Genomic DNA, 22,450 nt, shown 5'->3' with positions numbered 1-22,450 from the left:
TCTCAGAAATTTTCGAACAAGAAGAGGAGATGGCAGCCGAAAATAATAATAATGCAAGGAGAATGCCTGGTAACTTTACTGCACCTAATTCCAATTTACATGGAAGAAGCATCTCCATTCCTGCCATTGGAGCAAACAACTTTGTGCTGAAACCTCAATTAGTTTCTCTGATGCAGCAGAACTGCAAGTTTCATGGACTTCCATCTGAAGATCCTTTTCAGTTCTTAACTGAATTCTTGCAGATATGTGATACTGTAAAGGCTAATGGAGTAGATCCTGAAGTCTACAGGCTCATGCTTTTCCCTTTTGCTGTAAGAGACAGAGCTAGACTCTGGTTGGATTCTCAACCTAAGGATAGCCTGAACTCATGGGATAAGCTGGTTAAGGCTTTCTTAGCCAAGTTCTTTCCTCCTCAAAAGCTTAGTAAGATTAGAGTGGACGTTCAGACCTTCAGACAGAAAGAAGGTGAATCCCTCTATGAAGCTTGGGAGAGATACAAAGGACTGACCAAAAAGTGTCCTTCTGACATGCTTTCAGAATGGACCATCCTGGATATATTCTATGATGGTTTATCTGAGCTATCAAAGATGTCATTGGATACCTCTGCAGGTGGATCTATTCACCTAAAGAAAACGCCTGCAGAAGCTCAAGAAATCATTGACATGGTTGCTAATAACCAGTTCATGTACACTTCTGAGAGGAATCCTGTGAGTAATGGGACGCCTATGAAGAAGGGAGTTCTTGAGGTTGATACTTTGAATGCCATATTGGCTCAGAACAAAGTATTGACTCAGCAAGTCAATATGATTTCTCAGAGTCTGAATGGAATGCAAGCTGCATCCAACAGTACTCAAGAGGCTTCTTATGAAGAAGAAGCTTATGATCCTGAGAACCCTGCAATAGCAGAGGTGAATTACTTAGGTGAACCTTATGGAAACACCTATAACTCATCATGGATAAATCATCCAAATTTCTCATGGACGGATCAAAAGCCTCAACAAGGCTTTAATAATGGTGGAAGAAACAGGTTTAACAATAATAAACCTTTTCCATCATCCACTCAGCAATAGACAGAGAACTCTGAACAAAATACTTCTAATTTAGTAAACTTAGTCTCTGATCTATCTAAGGCCACTGTAAGTTTCATGAATGAAACAAGATCTTCCATTAGAAATCTGAAAGCACAAGTGGGCCAGCTGAGTAAAAGGATCACTGAAATCCCTCCTAGTACTCTCCCAAGCAATACAGAAGAGAATCCAAAAGGAGAGTGCAAGGCCATTGACATAAGCACCATGGCCGAACCCAAAGAAGGAGAGGAGGACGTGAATCCCAAGGAGGAAGACCTCCTGGGACGTCCAGTGATCAATAAGGAGCTTCCCTCTGAGGAACCAAAGGACTCTGAGGCTCATCTAGAGACCATAGAGATTCCAGTGAACCTCCTTATGCCCTTGATGAGCTCTGATGAGTATTCCTCTTTTGAAGAGAATGAGGATGTTACTGAAGAGCAAACTGCCAAGTTTCTTGGTGCAATCATGAAGCTAAATGCCAAATTATTTGGCATTGATACTTGGGAAGTTGAACCTCCCTTGTTCATCAATGAACTAAGTGATCTGGATCAACTGACATTACCTCAGAAGAGACAGGATCCTGGAAAGTTCATAATACCTGGTACCATGGGCACCATGATCTTTAAGGCTCTGTGTGACCTTGGTTCAGGGATAAACCTCATGCCCCTCTCTGTAATAGAGAAACTAGGAATCTATGGGGTGCAAACTGCTAGAATCTCATTAGAGATGGCAGATAATTCAAGAAAACAGGCTTATGGACAAGTAGAGGACGTGTTAGTAAAGGTTGAAGGCCTTTACATCCCTGCTGATTTCATAGTCCTGGATACTGGAAAGGAAGAGGATGAATCCATCATCCTAGGAAGACCTTTCCTAGCCACAGCAAGAGCTGTGATTGATGTGGACAGAGGAGAATTAATCCTTCAATTGAATGAGGACAACCTTGTGTTTACAACTCAAGGATCTCTCTCTGCATCCATGGAGACGAAGCAGAAAAAGCTTCTCTCAAAGCAGAGTCAAACAAAGCCCCCACAGTCAAACTCTAAGTTTGGTGTTGGGAGGCCACAACCAAACTCTAAGTTTGGTGTTGAACTCCCATATCCAAACTCTAAATTTGGTGTTGGAGAGTCTCAACAAAGCTCTGAACATCTGTGAGGCTCCATGAGAGCCCACTGTCAAGCTATTGACATTAAAGAAGCGCTTGTTGGGAGGCAACTCAATTTTTATTTATCTAACTATATTTTTCTTAGTTATATGTCTGTATAGGTTCATGATCATGTGGAGTCACAAAATAAAAATAAAAATTGAAAACGGAGTCAAAAACAGCGGAAGAAAAAAATCACACCCTGGAGGAGTATCTGCCTGGCGTTCAACGCCAGAACAGAGCATGGTTCTGGCGCTGAACGCCCAAAATGGGCAGCATTCTGGCGCTGAACGCCCAGAACAAGCATGGTTCTGGCGTTCAACGCCAGAAATGGCAACAAATGGGCGTTGAACGCCCAAAATGGGCACCAACCTGGCGTTGAACGCCCAGAGTTGTGTGCAAAGGCATTTTACATGCCTAATTGGTGCAGGGATGCAAATCCTTGACACCCCAGGATCTGTGGACCCCACAGGATCATCTCAGGATCTGTGGACCCCACAGGATCCCCACCTACCTCCACTCACTTCTTCTCACCACTCTCTTTCACACAACCCCATAAACACTCTTCCCCGAAAACCCTTCACCAATCACCTCAATCTCTCTTCCCCATCACCTCTTCACCACTCACATCCATCCACTCTTCCCCATAAACCTACCTCATAAACTCCACCTACCTTCAAAATTCAAAACCAATTTCCCACTCAAACCCACCAATATGGCCGAAACCTTTCCCCCCCTCTCTTCCCTATATAAAGCCCTCCATTCTTCATCAAATTCACACAACACACCCCTCTACACCCTTCTTGGCCGAATACACACATCCCTCCATCTCCTCCATATCTTCTTCTTCTTCTTCTATTCTTTCTTCTTTTTCTCGAGGGCAAGCAACATTCTAAGTTTGGTGTGGTAAAAGCATAAGCTTTTTGTTTTTCCATTACCATTAATGGCACCTGAGGCCAGAGAAACCTCAAGAAAGAGGAAAGGGAAGACAATTGCTTCCACCTCTGAGCCATGGGAGATGGAAAGATTCATCTCACAAGCCCATCACTAAGAAAAGGATGGAGCAAACAAGAGAGCACATTCATGGATCTCAACAGGCACATGAAGAAGCTCATCATCAAGAAATCCCTGAGATACCTCAAGGGATGCACTCTCCTCCACAGAATTTTTTTTTTGGGAGCAAATCAACACCTCCCTAGGAGAATTGAGTTCCAATATGGGACAATTAAGGGTGGAACATCAAGAGCACTCCATCATCCTTCATGAAATAAGAGAAGACCAAAAAGCAATGAGGGAGGAGCAACAAAGACAAGGAAGAGACATAGAAGAGCTCAAGGACATCATTGGTTCCTCAAGAAGGAAACGCCACCATCACTAAGGTGGATTCATTCCTTGTTCTTATTTCTTCTGTTTTTCATTTTCTATGCTATGTGCTTATCTATGTTTGTGTCTTCATTACATGATCATTAGTGGTTAGTAACTATGTCTTAAGGTTATGAATGTCCTATGAATCCATCACCTCTCTTAAATGAAAAATGTTTTAATTCAAAAGAACAAGAAGTACATGAGTTTCAAATTATCCTTGAACTTAGTTTAATTATATTGATGTGGTGACAATGCTTCTTGTTTTCTGAATGTATGCTTGAACAGTGCATATGTCTTTTGAAGTTGTTGTTTAAGAATGTTAAATATGTTGGCTCTTGAAAGAATGATGACAAGGAGACATGTTAATTGATAATCTGAAAAATTATAAAAATGATTCTTGAAGCAAGAAAAAGCAGCAAAGAACAAAGCTTGCAGAAAAAAAAAGAGAGAGAATAGGCGAAAAAAAAATAGAAAAAAAAAAAAGAAAAAGCAAGCAGAAAAAGCCAAAAGCTCTTAAAACCAAGAGGCAAGAGCAAAAAGCCAATAACCCTTAAAACCAAAAGGCAAGGGCAAATAAAAAGGATCCCAAGGCTTTAAGCATCAGTGGATAGGAGGGCCTAAAGGAATAAAATCCTGGTCTAAGCGGCTAAACCAAGCTGTCCCTAACCATGTGCTTGTGGCGTGTAGGTGTCAAGTGAAAACTTGAGACTGAGCAGTTAAAGTCAAGGTCCAAAGCAAAAAAAAGAGTGTGCTTAAGAACCCTGGATACCTCTAATTGGGGACTTTAGCAAAGCTGAGTCACAATCTGAAAAGGTTCACCCAATTATGTGTCTGTGGCATTTATGTATCCGGTAGTAATACTGGAAAACAAAGTGCTTAGGGCCACGGCCAAGACTCATAAAGAAGCTGTGTTCAAGAATCATCATACTGAACTAGGAGAGTCAATAACACTATCTGAACTCTGAGTTCCTATAGATGCCAATCATTCTGAACCTCCATGGATAAAGTGAGATGCCAAAACTATTCAAGAGGCAAAAAGCTATAAGTCCCGCTCATTTGATTAGAGCTATGTTTCATTGATAGTTTGAAATTTATAGTATATTCTCTTCTTTTTATCCTATTTGATTTTCAGTTGCTTGGGGACAAGCAACAATTTAAGTTTGGTGTTGTGATGAGCGGATAATTTATACGCTTTTTGACATTGTTTTTAGTATGTTTTTAGTAGGATCTAGTTACTTTTAAGGATGTTTTCATTAGTTTTTATGTTAAATTCATATTTCTGGACTTTACTATGAGTTTGTGTGTTTTTCTGTGTTTTCAGGTATTTTCTGGCTGAAATTGAGGGACTTGAGCAGAAATCAGATTCAGAGGTTGAAGAAGGACTGCTGATGCTGTTGGATTCTGACCTCCCTGCACTCAAAGTGGATTTTCTGGAGCTACAGAACTCGAAATGGCGCGCTTCTAATTGCGTTGGAAAGTAGACATCCAGGGCTTTCCAGCAATATATAATAGTCCATACTTTGGCCAAGAATAGACGACGTAAACTGGCGTTCAACGCCAGCTTTCTGCCCAAATCTGGCGTCCAGCGCCAGAAAAGGAGCCAAAACCAGAGTTGAACGCCCAAAATGGCACAAAAGCTGGCGTTCAACTCCAAGAAGGACCTCTACACGTGCAACACTCAAGATCAGCCCAAGCACACACCAAGTGGGCCCCGGAAGTGGATTTATGCATCAATTACTTACTTCTGTAAACCCTAGTAGCTAGTTTATTATAAATAGGACCTTTCACTATTGTACTAGAAGTCTTTTTGACCATCTTTGGACGCCTAGTTCTTAGATCAGAGGGGCTGGCCTCTCGGCCATGCCTGGACTTTCACTCATGTATTTTTAACGGTAGAGTTTCTACACTCCATAGATTAAGGTGTGGAGCTCTGCTGTTCCTCAAAGATTAATGCAAAGTACTACTGTTTTCTATTCAATTCATCTTGTTTCGCTTCTAAGATATTCATTCGTACTTCAATCTGAATGTGATGAACGTGACAATCATCATCATTCCCTATGAACGCGTGCCTGACAACCACTTCCGTTCTACCTTCGACTGAATGAGTATCTCTTAGATCTCTTAATCGGAATCTTCGTGGTGTAAGCTAGAATGATGGCGGCATTCAAGAGAATCCGGAAAGTCTAAACCTTGTCTGTGGTATTCCGAGTAGGATTCAATGAATGAATGACTGTGACGAGCTCCAAACTCGCGATTGCAGGGCGTTAGTGACAGACGCAAAAGGATAGTAAATCCTATTCCAGCATGAACGAGAACCGATAGATGAATAGCCGTGCCGTGACAGGGTGCGTTGACCATTTTCACTGAGAGGATAAGATGAAGCCATTGACAAGGGTGATGCCTCCAGACGATTAGCCGTGCCGTGACAGGCCATTGGATCATTTTCCCGAGAGATGACCGAAAGTAGCCATTGACAGTGGTGATGTATCACATAAAGCCAGCCATGGAAAGTAGTAAGACTGATTGGATGAAGATAGCAGGAAAGCAGAGGTTCAGAGGAACGAAAGCATCTCTATTCGCTTATCTGAAACTCTCACCAATGATTTACATAAGTATTTCTATCCCTTCTTTTATTTATTAATTTCGAAAACTCCATAACCATTTGATATCCGCCTGACTGAGATTTACAAGGTGACCATAGCTTGCTTCATACCAACAATCTCCGTGGGATTCGACCCTTACTCACGTAAGGTATTACTTGGACGATCCAGTGCACTTGCTGGTTAGTTATGCGAAGTTGTGAAGATATGTTTAGACCATAGTTCTGTGCATCCGTCTTTGGTGCCATTGCCAGGGAATCAATTTCGAACAACAATTCACAACCTGAGTAGCAATTTCGCATACCAATGTCCTTACTCAGCTCGAACTCAACATCTTTCTGCAGCAGTCTGGATAAAGGCAATGCTACCATACTGAAGTCCTTGATAAATCTCCTGTAGAAACCTGCATGGCCAAGGAACGAACGGACTTTCCTCACGGAGGAGGGGTAAGGTAAACTAGAAATGACATCTACCTTTGATGGATCTACAGAAATACCAGTATTAGATACAACATGTCCTAGTACAATACCTTGTTTTACGATAAAGTGGCATTTTTCAAAATTTAAAACAAGGTTTGAACTAACACACCTGTGTAATACTCTAGCTAAACTATCCAAACAAAGGTGAAATGAATCACCATATACGCTAAAATCATCCATGAAAACTTCCATATAGTTCTCAATAAGATCTGAGAAGATACTCATCATGCATTTTTGGAAAGTAGCCGGTGCATTACATAAGCCAAAAGGCATCCTTTTGTATGCATATGTTCCAAAGGGACATGTAAAAGTAGTCTTCTCCTGATCTTCAGGAGCTATATGAATTTGAAAATAGCCTGTATAACCATCTAAAAAGCAGTAATGTGATTTACCTGACAGGCGATCAAGCATCTGATCAATAAATGGCAAGGGGTAATGATCCTTGCGAGTAGCTTGGTTGAGACACCTGTAATCAATGCAAACTCTCCATGAATTCTATACTCTAGTTGTCAGGAGCTCTCCATGCTCATTCTTTACTGTTGTGACTCTAGACTTCTTGGGCACCACTTATACTGGACTGACCCATTCACTATCTGATATGGGAACGAACTGCTCTGATACCAAATTGTAACGACCCAATTTTCAATATGTCTAGATCATACCAGAAACTGAGCGCTACCAATTTCTCTTCCTAATTATTATCTATTATTTATCATATGAGCCTGATTCATTGTTAAAAGCGTAGTTAATTTGCGAGGTGTGTTTTTTTTTTTTTTGAAAACGATTGGATTAATAGACAGAATCATTTATAATCAATTCACAAATAATAACAGATAAAACAGATATAAACAACCATACATAAATACATCACAAGTAGTTGACAACATTCGGTGATTCAGCCTTTATTAGAATATAGACTGTTAGTTAGAACACCCCTAGATATAGCTAAATAATATCTATATACATGTATATACATACAACATCTCAGGTCCTGACCTATTCAAGAGGTCCCTAAGCTGGCACCTAGGCTAGCCTAGACTCTATACTCACCTAGTCCATCTAAACTACTAAACTGAGGGAAAGTACGTTGTAAGTCTTCAAAACTCGAGTCAAGTCAAATTTCATCAAAAGGTGGAAGGTCGTCTACTACTCTTCTGCACGATCATACATTTCCATATGACGTCCTACTGGTACTCCATCAAGTAGCGACACAACATGAGTCTCGTACACAGGATTTAGGCTAAAGTGCGCATACGAACGGGGAGCAGATGTTGGCTGGTCTCACAGTATATACATATAATCAAAGAACAATATTCACCCTAGACTCAGAAGATTATCTAGAGCAGAATCCTCTTCTTGTGAACAGTCATCAGTGAACTATGGTAAGGTACTCTTACTTCCATCTAAAGGGGGAAGGGAGAGAGAAGGGGTAAGAACTGGGGAGTTCTTAGTAGGGTCGGGGTTATTAGTTACGTTCATTAATTCTGTGTTGTTTAGCAGACTATTAGTAGAATACAAAGAAGCAGTAATTAGAAAACACAGATAAGTAGAGAAGATAGAGAAAACAGATAGCAGAACACAAACAGAAGAATACAAGAAAATAACACAAGCGCAGAGAATGGAATACAAACAAGGAAAGTATACATTCATACCACAATCATAACAAAGGAAATGTGCAACCAAGTATGATGCATGTCTAGCCCTAGCGCAGGTAATGAGCTCATTTGTCGGTTTCTACCCGCTCCCGACATAACCCGAAGCAGCTGAAACGGGTATGGTTTTCCAGTCAGCATAGGTACAGTTCTCACTAACCGACGTATGCGTCATATCCTCTGTAAGCAAACTCTGCCTTACAGGTGGTGGCATTCCAGCCGTGTATGAAATCATATTCTCTGTAAGCAATCCTTGCCTTACAAATGCGGCATTCTAGCCGTGTATGAATTAATATCCTCTACAAGTGATCCCAGGTTATCAGTTGCAGGTACAGCTCTCAATAGCTGTGTAACACTGGAAAATATTCTGTGGTCATACCACTATCTATCTGACTGCCTTCACGCAGCAGATCATTACATAATCATTCTCATAATCATCATTCATCATCATTTTCACATTCTTATGCAGTACCTCTTTCTTTCTCTGTTCAATCATACTATACAAACTTTACATCTTTCACTTTTACAATATCCTGGCTCAAACCATTTCTCTTTATCATATTATTCTTTTCTCTTTGTATCTCTTTACTTTACTCTGGTTACTCTGTGCTCTGTGTTACTTTATTCTGCTCTGATTTCTCTGTTTAACATGTCTATTTAAAGCTTATGTAAATTTCGGTATGAATAGTTAGCCTGTCCCAGGTATAGGTTCATTAAGTCTATACTGAAACAGTTTAACTTTTCATATAACACCTAACCCTAGTCGCAACTCAAGTACTAACTATGTTGCCCTAGTTCGTTCACTAGTCTCTGTCTGTTTTTCTGTTATTAAAATTTTACAGACTTTTTCTTTGGTTTTTATCTTTTCTTTAAATTTTTATCTTTTCTTTATCTTTGCCTCACTATCATGTTATTACCACTCCCTAAGTGTTTTATGAAGGTAATTATGAGATTCTACACTTAAAGTTGTCTTTCTAAAGCTTTTACAAAAAACTACCTTTTCCGCATTATTTTATTATTTTTATTAAAATATTATTTTTAATTAAATATTATTATTTAATATTTTATTATTATTTGTTATTTTATAATTAATTTTCGAAAATTAACTTACCTTTTACTTTTAACCTTTAAAATTCACTTTTTACCACCCGTAACTTTTAATATTTCTACTTTTACCACCCTAACTTCCAGAAATTACCATATAACCCCTTAAACACCAAAAATTTTACTTCCTTGCCCTTTCTAAGATCTAAAAGGTGTTCTTCAATGTTCTTCACCACACTCAAAGTGTTCTTTGTGTTCTTCGTATATTCTTCAAATTCTTTCTCTGTTTTTACCCGTTTTTCAATCTTTTCAGCAACCGATTTTTACCAAAATTCAAAATAAATTTCCAGCCACTAAAACCCCATATTTTCTACATGATTTTAACACAAATTTAACCTCAATTTAAGCTCTAGAGTTTCGTTTTCCAGCAGCCACAAGAACACACATTCATAACTTGAATTTCATCAAATTTCATCAAAATTTCACCAAAATTTCAACAAGAATTACTCATACAAACAATCAATTTCAAGCACAGCCAAACCATATCATAATCACACAACTCAAACGCAATCAATCAAGATTAAATTCGTCAATCTCTACCTGGTTTTGCTGCTCCTAATTCGGTTAAACTTTTAGGTGGTCCTTAAGCACTTTTTCCTCCTAAATCACATCAAGAACAACTTTAAATCCAAAAACTCTCAAATGACCAAATCTCACTCAGTATGTTAGGAAGAGATATCTCACCTTATACTTTCTGCAAATTCACGTTTCTTGGCCCTCAAGTCAAGTTAAGCATGATTCCTAAGGAAGAACATCAAGAAAACACATGTTTTGCATGGTTTTCCTTGAAAAACGAATTGAAATGGGAGGAAGACTACCATCTCACCTTATTTACATCCTTGATAAGTTACATGGTTATGTAGAGGAAGAAGAGAGGATCATTTTGGTAAAATCGGAGTTTTGATTTGAGTTTTAGTTCAGAAGAAATCAAGCTTTGAAGATTAAGTGTTCATGAAAGTTTCTCTCTTTTCTCTCTTGTTATTTTCGGCCAAAATGATGAAATGAGACAGCCTTGGAGGTCTTGGGGGTGTAAGGTGAGTTGTGATTGGTTGGCTTGGAGGTGGATTAAAATAATATTAAAATATCTTTAGTGTACAACTACTAAAACTAGGTGTATTGGAACACTCGTAAAAACATCTCTAAAAAATATTTTCTGAGCTACTAGCATAAATGACACTAGTAACATATTTATTATGAGAATAGAACATGTATAATGAGGCCTTAGCATTGCTAAATTCATCAGAGAGTGCTGGTGCTAAGCTGCACCAGTAAACTGTAAACCTGGTTAAACCGATTTTCTGTTTTTAACAAAAACAGACCAGGTAACCTTATAATGTCATTCAAGAATTTTCTAATACTAATATAATGATAATATTATACTATTATCTCTCTCTTCTCATGAATCGAGTCCGGTTCGTCAAACTGAGACTATTTACGAAAAACCAAATCAAAACTTCTAACCAATACGGTTCAAAAACTAGGTTCTTCGTGACCGCGTTATCGAGCTTGCCTCGGAAAAGGTTATAGCTTAAAGATGACATAATGACAATGAGGATTGAGATACTTGATGATATATCAAAGGTTTTCCCCTTACTGATCTTCCGGAGAAATCCGTACTTTCAGAAAAGATCTCATGTACTCGAAAATCAGGGTTGTTACAGGATCGACCCTCACTCACCTGAGGTATTACTTAGTACGACCCGGTGTACTTTCCGGTTAGTTTGTGGGTTATAAATTCCGCACCATGTTTTTGGCGCCGTTGCCGGGGATTGATAGTGATTAATAACTATCAGTTGTTTGATTGCTTAGATTAGGCGTTTTAATTTTTATTTTTTTATTTTTTTTTGCTTATTATTTTCGAAAAAAATTTATTAAAAAAAATAACACTAATATTTTTCCTTAATTTCTGAAATTAAGTTTGGTGTTGACTAGTTAATTTTATTTTAATTGTCTTGTTTATTTTTCCTGTTAATTTTCAAAAATTTCTATTTAATTTTAGTTATTATTTTTGAATTTTATTTATTTATTTTATTTAGCAGTTTTATTTTATTATTTTACACAGGATACCTCACTGGGAACTTTCTACACCATGACGTAGAGATTCTCATCTTTTCTTATTTTCTGTTTGTTTATGCGTAGGAACAGAGACAGGGAACCTCTGTTAGACTTTGATGCAGAACCTAAAAGGACTTGTAGGCGACGTTTACAACAAGCAAGACTTTGCAATCCTGCAAAATCCATCATGGATCACAATAATGCTGTTAATGCCAATGTGGAAAATCCGAACGGGAATGAAGAACAAAGGAGAGTGCTTGGCTCCTACTCTGCTCCAACTGCAGATCTCTATGGTAAAAGCATTTTGGTGCCTCCTATAACTGCGAACAACTTTGAGTTAAAGCCATAATTGGTCACCTTGGTGCAACAAAACTGCCAGTATCATGGTCTTCCTCACGAAGACTCAAATTAGTTTATTTCTAATTTTCTGCAGATTTGTGATACTGTGAAGACAAATGGAGTAAACCTAGAGGTGTATAAACTCATGCTCTTCTCGTTTGCTCTGAGGGATGGAGCAAAGCTATGGCTAGATTCCTAACCCAAGGAGAGCTTGAATACTTGGGACAAAGTTGTTACTGAGTTTTTTACTAAATTTTTCCCACCAAAGAAGTTGACTAAGCTTAGGGTGGAGGTTCAGACCTTCAGGCAGAGGGATGGAGAAACTCTTTATGAAGCTTGGGAGAGGTATAACCTACTGATTAGGCAATGCCCTCCGGACATGTTCTCTAAATGGACCCAACTAGACATTTTTTATGAAGGCTTGGGTGAAATATTCAAGATGTGCTTAGATAATTCTGCAGGTGGTTCATTGCACAAGAAGAAGACACCGGAGGAGACTATTGAGCTGGTTGAATTAGTTGCTAGCAACCAATATTTGTATTCATCAAACAGGAATCCTGTGAACTCTGAGGCTCCTCAGAAGAAGCGTGTTACAGAAGTAGAAGCTCTTAATGCTCTTCTTGCTCAGAATAAGCTTATGTCTCAGCAAATAACTCTACTTACTCAACAGATGGGTGGAATGCAAGTCTCAGCTATCATCACCCAAAACCCATCTCAAGAGATTTCTTATGACATGACAGGTAATTTTGTGCAAAATGATAATTATGATTATGCTCAACCCTCTTCTGAACAGGTCAATTACATGGGGAGTGGTCCTAGAAATCCCAACAATAATCCATATTCTAAGATATACAATCAGGGATGGAGAAATCACCCAAATTTTAGGTGGAGGGACCAATCTCAGAAACCTCAAAGCTTCAACAATAATTCTCAGGGTGGCTTTCAACAGAACAATCACAATAACCGTCAATTTCAGTCTCAGCAGCAATAACCACCTCAGCAAGCAAACTCTAAATCCCAAGAAGATTCTAATTGGGAGATGATGAAAAGTTTTATGCAGGAAACCAAAGCCTCCATTAGAAACTTAGAGGTGCAAAGCAAATGGGCCAACTGAGCAAGCAAATACCTGAGAGGTTTGCAAGTACATGTCCAGGTGATACAGTGGTGAACCCAAGAGAAGACTGCAAGGTTATGCAATTGAGAAGTGGTAAAATAGTTGGCTCTGAGACAAGGGCCAATGAAGAGCTAGTTGAAAAGAAAGCTCCAGAGAAGAAAAAGGAAGAAGTAGAGCATGCCCCTCCAAAGCGTGCAGACAACCCGTTCTCTGACTCTCTGGATACGTATCCTACATTGCCAAAGGCTCCTGAATACAAGCCAAAAATGCCATATCCTCAGAGACTTCAGAAGGCTTCCAAAGAAAAGTAGTTCTCTAAATTTTTAGATGTCTTCAAAAAGCTACAGATCAACATTTCTTTTGTAGAGGCTCTTGAGCAAATGCATCTCTATGCTAAATTTATGAAAGAATTGTTGACTAACAAGAAGAATTAGAAGGAGCAAGAAACTGTGGTGTTAACCAAGGAATGCAGTTCTATTATTCAACATAAACTTCCTGAGAAAATGCAAGATTCAGGGAGTTTTGTGATTCCTTGGACCATTGGAGATGTCACCATTCAGAGAGATTTATGTGATCTTGGAGCTAGCATCAATCTCATGCCACTTTCAGTGATGAAAAAGCTTCAAATTGAGGAGGTAAAACCCACTCGTATTTCTCTCCAACTTGCTGATCTTTCTATTAAATTACCTGTGGGTGTTGTTGAGGATTTACTTGTGAAAGTAGGACCATTTATCTTTCCTGCTGATTTTGTTATATTAGACATGGAAGAGGATGTAAAATCCTCTATTATTCTAGGTAGACCCTTTTTAGCTATAGGTAGAGCTCTGATTGATGTACAAAAGGGTGAATTAACCCTGAGGGTCAATGAAGAACATGTGGTCCTTAATGTTTTTGAAGCACTCAAGCACCCTAATGATTCTGAAGGGTGTATGAGAATTGATGTTATTGAACCACTTGTTCAAGAAGTACTGAAAGCTGAGGTACTTGATGACATTCTGGATCACATTTCTGAGTATGAGTTAGTTGAAGTTGATGATTCACCACCCTAGAAGGCACTGGTTCACACGCCTAAAGCAGAGGAGGAAGACCCCAAGCTTGAGCTCAAGCCTTTACCTTTTTCTCTGAAATATGTGTTCTTGGGTGAAAATGATTCCTATCCAGTGATTATTAGCTCCTCCCTGAAACCCGAAGAGGAAGAGGCGCTCATTTCAGTGCTTAGGAGCCATAAAACAGCTCTTAGGTGGACAATTAGTGACTTGAAGGGGATTAGTCCAACTAAGTACATGCACAAGATCCTCCTTGAAGATGATGCTAAACCAGTTGTGCAACCACAAAGGAGACTCAATCCAACTATGAAAGAGGTGGTCCAAAAAGAGGTAATTAAACAATGGAAAGCAAGTATTATTTATCCTATTTCTGACAGTCCTTGGGTAAGTCCTGTACAAGTAGTTCCCAAGAAAGGAGGGATGACAGTGATCAAGAATGAAGAGAATGAGCTTATTCCTACAAGAACAATCACCGGATGAAGAATGTGTATAGACTACAGGAGGCTCAACATTGCTACAAGGAAGGATCACTTCCCCTTGCCTTTCATTGATCAGATGCTTGAGAGGTTAGCTGGTCATGCATTTTACTGTTTTCTAGATGGATACTCTGGATATAACCAAATTGCAGTGGACCCTCAAGATCAAGAGAAGACAGTATTCACATGCCCCTTTGGAGTATTTGCCTATAGAAGAATGCCTTTTGGACTTTGCAATGCTCCAGCAACTTTTAAGAGGTGTATGCTTTCAATTTTTTCTGATATGGTTGTAAAGTTCATTGAGGTATTTATGGATGACTTTTCCGTCTTTGGTAATTCTTTTGAATTCTGCCTTAAGCATTTATCTCTTATCTTGAAACGGTGTCTAAAATCAAACCTTGTTTTAAATTGGGAAAAATGTCATTTTATGGTTACAGAAGGTATTGTTCTTGGACACCAGATTTCAAGTAAGTGAATTGAGGTTGATAGAGGAAAGGTGGAGGTAATTGAAAAATTACCACCACCAACTAATGTTAAGGCAGTCAGGAGTTTCTTGGGTCATGCAGGATTTTATAGAAGATTTATAAAGGATCTTTCTAAAATTGCTAAACCTTTAAGTAACCTGTTGGTTGCTGATGTTCCTTTTGTCTTTGATTCTGATTGTCTGCATGCTTTTGAAACTCTGAAAGCAACCCTTACATCTGCTCCCATTATAGCTCCCCGTGACTAGGATTTACCATTTGAATTAATGTGTGATGCTAGTGACTTTGCTATAGGAGCTGTTTTAGGACAGAGGCATGGTAAGCTTGTACATGTCATTTACTGTGCCAGTCGTGTGTTAAATGATGCTCAAAAGAATTACACAACTACAGAAAAGGAATTAATAGATGTTGTGTATGCTGTTGATAAGTTTAGGTCCTATTTACTTGGTTCTAAGGTTATTGTTTATATTGACCATGCTGCTTTGAAGTACCTTCTAACCAAATAGGATTCTAAACTAAGATTAATCAGATGGGTGTTGCTCCTTCAGGAGTTTGATATTGAGATAAAAGATAGGAAAGGGTCAGAGAATCAAGTAGCTGACCATCTCTCCAGAATTGAGCCTGAAGCAGGAGTATAACCACCTACAGCTGTGACTGAGATGTTTCTGGATGAGCAGTTATTCCTCATTCCGCAGGCTCCATGGTTTGCAGACATTGCAAACTATAAGGCCATGAATTTTATTCCGAGGGAGTACAGTAAGCAACAAGTGAAGAAGCTATTGACTGATGCAAAGTACTACATTTGGGAGGAACCATACCGTTTTAAAAGGTATTCAGATGGAATCATCTGGAGATGTGTCCCAGATGAAGAAAAATAGCAGATTCTTTGGCACTGTCATGGTTCTGAGTATGGAGGCCACTTTTGTGGTAAAAGGACAGCTACAAAGGTCCTTTAGAGTGGGTTTTATTGGCTGACTCTCTTCAGAGATTCAAGAGCATTTGTGAAACAATGTGACAGATGTGAAAAAGCCACAAATCTCCCTGCCAACCATGAAATGCCACAACAGGGGATCCTTGAGGTTGAGTTGTTTGATGTGTGGGGTATTGATTTCATGGGACCTTTTCCACCCTCACATTCAAACAACTATATTCTAGTGGCAGTTGATTATATGTCCATGTGGGTGGAAGCTGTGGCTCTACCCACCAATGATGCCAAGGTGATAATGAGCTTCCTTCAGAGATATATCTTTAGCTGGTTTGGTGTCCCAAGGACACTCATTAGTGATGGAGGAAGTCACTTCTGTAACAGACAACTAGACTCTCTTCTGCAGAGATATAGAGTCCATCATAAAGTGGCAACCCCTTATCACCATCAGACAAGTGGATAGGTTGAAGTTTCCAACCGGAAACTTAAGAGGATTTTAGAGAAGACCGTCAGTATTTCAAGGAAGGACTGGTCTAGGAAGCTTGATGATGCTCTCTGGGCATACCGGACAGCATACAAGACTCCCATTGGCATGTCCCCTTATCAGTTAGTCTATGGCAAAGCCTGTCACTTGCCGGTTGAGTTGGAGCATAAAGCTTACTAGGCAATCCGATATCTGAATCTTGATTCAGAAGCTGCAGGAATCAAGCGAATGCTTCAGTTGAATGAGCTTGATGAATTCAGATATTCAGCCTATGAGAATGCCAAGCTCTATAAGGAGAGAACCAAGCTACTGCATGACAAGAAGATTGCCATCAGAGTCTTTGAGCCAGGACAAAAAGTACTTCTGTATAATTCAAGGCTCAAATTCTTTCCCGGGAAGCTGAAATCCCGGTGGTCAGGACCGTTTGTGATTACCAGAGTTTCACCATATGGTCATGTGGAAATACAGGAAGAGAATTCTGATAGGAAATTTACAGTGAATGGCCAGAGGCTGAAGCACTATCTTGGAGGCAAGATTGATCGCCAGAGGTCCACTCATCTGCTGAAGTAGCAGAACTGACCGTCAAGCTAGTGACGTTAAAGAAGCGCTTGTCGGGAGGCAACCCGATAAATTCGTATCCTTAGCTATTTTTCGTAGTAGTAGTTTTCTTCCTTATTGATTTTTACTAAGTTTTTACTATTTTTCAGATCATGCAGCTATCTTAGAACAGGAGCCGAACAAAAAAAAAAAAAAAAACACCCGACGCGCAAGCGTTGCTGACGCATACGCGTCAGATGGGTGTGCATGAAAAATAAAAATGCATAGAGAGTTGCGCGGGAGTGGCACAAGAATGATGCCTTTCGCACAAACACGCCCACGCGTACGCGTACCACACGCATGCGCGTCATTCGTGATTTTGGCACTCCACGCGTACGCGTTATCGACGCGTACGCATGACCTAAAAAAATCGACGTAAATAAGTGTTTTGGCAGAGAGTTGTGCTGGCTTAGTGCTGGAAGTGTGCTAGAAGCACAAAACTTGTTCACGCGTACGCGTCCCTAACACATGCACATCATCTGCACAAATGGCCATCCACGCGTGCGCGTGCCTGACGCGCACGCGTCATTTGAAATTATTGGTTCCCAAGCCATGCGAACAGAGAGTTGTGCGTGCGTGCGGCTGGCTTCGCGTGAATCGCACAAAACCAAGGGCACGCGGATGCGTGCCTTAAGCTAACGCATCATTATGAAATTTTCGCGCCCCACGCGTACGCGTGCCGTACGCGTACGCGTCGCTTGCGCCGCACAATTACACTAGTTCGCCGCCCAATTTTAATTTTCTTTCTCACTCTCCCAATCCTAATTCTCTCTTGTTCTTTCATCCTTTTATTCTTCTTTCATCGTAATAATTGTTTCTTTCTGTTTTCAGTTCTTCTTTACTTTGGACAAGCAAACCTTTAAGTTTGGTGTTGACGCTTCGCTTAGAAGTTTTCTATTTATTCTTATGGCACCAAAGGGAGGCGAATCATCTTCACGAAGGAGCACAACTTAAAGAATAAAACGACCGCTAGGATAACTAAGGTGGTTGAGTTCCTTTCATTCTATATTCCTTCCCGCTTTTACTATATTATGTTCCGTTTTTCTGCTATTTTGCTTTGTTTGTTGCATTATCCCTTATTAGTTAGAATCCTAGGTCTAGTTTAGTTTTCTCTTAATTGCTTTAATTCCAAAAATATGTCTCATGTATTACTCACTAAGCTTGAATTCAAATTAAAAATACAGAAGTGATGTATTGCATGAGAAAGTGAGTTTATATTGAAGAATAGTCTTATTTACATAGATGTGGTGGTACTTTCTGTGATTCTGAATGCATGACATGAACAATGCATATTTAAATTTGAATCAAAGAATGTTGATGCACAAGGAATGGAAATTTAGGGAATTATTATGATTTCTATGAAATTAATGAAAGTTTAATCCATGAAGCAAAGGAAACAGCAAAAGAAAAACAAAAGCAAGGTCCAAGACTCTGAGCATCAATGACTAGGGAGGTCAGACATGATTAAAAGCTCAAAGAGTTGTTTCCCTAGTCACATGCTTTTGGAGTTTTTGTGTCAAGTAATCCTTGAGACAAAACATTTAGAGTCGAGATCAATTGCAGAGTACGCCAAAGGCTTTAAGAACTACTATCTGGGAGTAACTGAAAATTTTTTTTATAAAATACTAATAAAAATAATAATATTTAGAACGTAAAGAGAGTTCCCCAGTTAAGTGCTTGTGGTGTTTCTGTGTCAAGTAAAGCTTAAGACAAAACATTTAAAGTCACGGCTAGGCTCAAGGTGCAAAGCACCAGAAAAAATTTGCTATGTTCAAGGATTAAATTGAGTTACAAAAGATCAGAGAATTCATAATATTATCCGGATTCTAATTCCGAATGACAGTAACATCCTTCTGATTCAAAGGAGAGTGAGATGCTAAAACTATTCAGGATTGCAGTTGTAAACCCCACTATAAGAGACATGAGCTTAATCGAACTCTCATTCTCATGCAAATTCACATCCTAAACCTATATTAGTTATGGTTGCTTGAGGACAAGCAATAATTCATGTTTGGTGTTGTGATGCATGAGCATCTTTCCCATCTTTTCCTAATGAATTTGCATCTAATTTGTTGAGTTTAATAAAGAATTAATTATCTTTTAGCCAATATGGATGCTACTTTGAGTCTTTTGAAATTTTGTTTATTTTAGGTAGCATTCGGCTGGATTTGATGGAGTTTCTGCAGCACAAGAACAAAAGGAGATAGCAACAAGGAGCGACGCGTACGCGTGACTGATGCATATGCGTGACTGACGCGTGTGCGTGATTTGGAGCATTCCATGTCGACGCGTGCACATGACTGACACGTACGCGTGATTTGAAGATTTGCTCAGTGACGTGTACGCGTGACTAACTCGTGCGCGTGACATGCGAAGAAGACCATCGACGCGTACGTGTGACTGACGCGTACGCGTGACATGCGCCACGTGCAGAAAACACAGAAAAACACTGGGGGTGATTTCTAGGATGTTTTGACTCAGTTTTTAGCCCAGAAAACACATATTAGAAGCTGCAGAATGGATAAAATGAGTGGTCCCCACCCATCAACTGAAGACTTGTTAATTAATTCTAATTTAAATTCAAATATTATTTTTAGGAAAAAATATTATTTTAGTTTTAGAAGATAGATTTTAAATTAATAAGGATTATATATAGAAAGGGATTCCAACAGGGTGATTCCAACACAACATTATTCCCATTTACAATTTACAATCCTTATTTTCACTCTGAACCATGAGCAACTAAACCTCCACTGTTAAGGTTAGGAGCTTTGTCTATTGTATGGATTGATTTTATTATTTTTCTATTTTAATTCATGTTTTCATTTATATTTAAGAATTGTTTTTGTTCTTTAATTTATGAATTTGGGTGGAACGGAAGTATGACCCTCTTTCTAATTGAGTTCTTGTATAACTTGGAAAAGCTCTTTACTTGAACAACAGCTTGAAAACAATTTCTCCTAAACTTCTAATTGTCTGGATTTAATGGGATACATGACATATATTCCTCTTACATTTGTGTAATTAGAGTTTTTGTGGCATATAACTAGAATTAAAACTTCACCCCCTAATTGGAATTAATTGACCAAGGAATTGGCAGTTGATGAATTTTAGAGGAGAGTAGAACGGTCTAAGGAATTAGGGTCTAGTCACATATAGTTTGCCATGAATTAAATCTTGCATGATTAAAATAAATTAATAAGAAAAGTCAATCTGGAAAATAAATAACTCTGAAGCCTTAACTGTCTTCTCCATATTTTATTCCCAACTCATCTACTTTAATATTTTAATTTCTGAACGATTGTTTAACACTCTTTGAATTGGCAAGTTTCTATGAATTATTGCCCTGCATTCCTTGGTTAGGACCACTGTTTCATCTCCCTTCAAGGTCTTCTTCTTAGAAAGAAAGCTTTCATGAACTTGACATAGGAAGGCATTTGCTCCAGAACCTCAACAAAAGGAATATTGATTTCAAACTTTCTAAAAACTTCCAAGAACTGTGAGAATTGCTCGTCCTTGGTCTCTTTTTAGAGCTTCTAGGCGTGTACCTTCTTACCCTCAGTCTTTTTTGGAGCTTCTGTCTTCTCTGATCCTTCAGCAACTTGTACTTTCTCCTCTATCACTAGCTCATTTGTCACTGTAACGGCCTTGCACTCTTCTCTTGGATTAGGTATGGTGTCACTAGGAAGAGTGTTAGGAGATCTCTTAGGCATTTGCTTACTCAACTGACCCACTTGTATCTCCAAGTTCTGAAGTGAAGCTCTGGTCTCCTGCATAAAATTGTTAGTGTTCTTGAAGAGTTCTGCAACTATAGAGGCTAGGTCAGGAGTACCCTGAAACTGGGTAGATGCTTGCTGTGGCTGAGAGGCTTGGAATTGACGGTTGTTGAAGTAATTCTGATTAAAACCACCGTGAGATTAAGGTCTCCGTGGTATAGGCTAGATCCAAGAAAGCAGCATTCTCTAATCTGACTTGTCTGTAGAGTTTTGAGTAGGATCACCAGGAGAGTGATTTGCTAAGCGCTTCACCCTCCATTGGATTGAATGACCGAGGTACATAGCGTTCATTCTGTAGCAGAGAAGATCAATGAACACGGGCAATGGCTTTGATCACTTACAGCCTGCCATAGAAGATGATTAGTCACAAGCAAAGAAGATAGTAGTACGAGAGTTACTTTAGAAAGACAAAGAAACTCCAACTCTCAACTGAATTCCCATCATATAATTCCTATTTGTGCATAATCCAATTGGTTTTACCCCTATTGCTTTCATAGTTTCATGATCATCTTACTTCACAATATAAAACCTTCTGATTCCACCTGACTAAGACCTACAAGGCAACCACAAGCTTACTTCAAGCCACAATCCTTGTGGGATCGACCCTGACTCGCTCAGGTATTACTTGGACGACCCAGTGCACTTGCTCGTACTTCTACTGTACGGAAAGTGTGGAGGATTGCGTACGCACGCATCAAGTTTTTGGTGCCGTTGTCGGAGATTGTTGAGTTTGGACAAACTGCTGGATTGTTTTGCTCCTTAGATCAGGTAAGTTTAATTTACATTATTTTATTTGAGTCTTTTAATTTTTGTTTTCTTCTTCTTAATTTTCAAAAAATTCTAAAATCTTCTTCAAAAATATTTTTCTTTTCTTTTTTTAATTTTTGTTCTTGATATTGAGTCTTGTGTTCTTGTTGATTCTTTTATTTCTTTCGTCTCTAATTTTCAAAAACACGTTAAATTTCTAGCTCAATTGGCTAAAACCCAGACATATGCTCTTGGTTGAATTGTCTGAGCCAATTTTCCTTTCCAAAAATTTTTCAAAAATAATTTTTCTTTGCTTAAATCTTGTTTCAATTTTTAAGTTTGGTGTTCTCTTGTTATTTTTCTATAATTTTCGAAATTTTATTTTTAGTTTTCTAAAAATTTTAATTTTAGTGTTCTTTTTGTGTTCTTATTTTCTGAGTCTTTAAATTTTTGTTCTTTGTGTTCTTGTGTTTATTCAAAGTGTTCTTGAGTCTTGTGTGTATCTTGATCTTAAAATTTTTAAGTTTGGTGTTCTTTTGTGTTTCCCTTCAAATTTTTGAAAATTTGGGTGCACCAGATCTAAAAATTTTAAGTTTGGTGCCTTTTACGTGTTTTTCTCTCTCTTCATTAATTTCAAAAATAAAAATATCTTTTCTAACTAATTTTAAGCCTAATTTTTTAATTTTTTTTATTAAAATTCAGATTCAACTTTTAAATTTTTATCTTATCTTATCTTAGTTGTCAAGTTTTCAAAAAATCAAAATTTTCAAAATTAAAAATCATATTTTTTCAAAATCTTATCTTTTTCAAAACTTATTATATCTTTTTCAAAATTTAAAAATCTTATCTTATCTTTTTCAAATTTCAAATTTTCAAAATTATATCTTTTCAAATTCAAATTTTAAAAATCTTATCTTTTTTAAAATTAATTTCAAATCTTTTTAATTTCATATCTTATCTTTTTCTAATTTCAAATTTTGATTTCAAATCTTTTTCTTATC

The 22,450-nt window shown here is 38.4% G+C and overlaps 1 non-coding gene across 1 annotated transcript; it reads right to left on the bottom strand.

The window, feature by feature from the left end:
- Positions 1–425: 425 nt before the first annotated feature.
- Positions 426–532, bottom strand: LOC112745213 (small nucleolar RNA R71). Its single transcript, XR_003173152.1, has one exon. It is a non-coding gene; the product is annotated as a small nucleolar RNA R71 (small nucleolar RNA).
- Positions 533–22,450: the final 21,918 nt, after the last annotated feature.

The sequence above is a fragment of the Arachis hypogaea genome, chromosome 14 (genome assembly GCF_003086295.3).
Source record: "Arachis hypogaea cultivar Tifrunner chromosome 14, arahy.Tifrunner.gnm2.J5K5, whole genome shotgun sequence".
Taxonomy (NCBI): Eukaryota; Viridiplantae; Streptophyta; class Magnoliopsida; order Fabales; family Fabaceae; genus Arachis; species Arachis hypogaea.
Note: the sequence above shows the minus strand (reverse complement) of the source record. Positions and strands in the feature narration are given on the sequence as shown.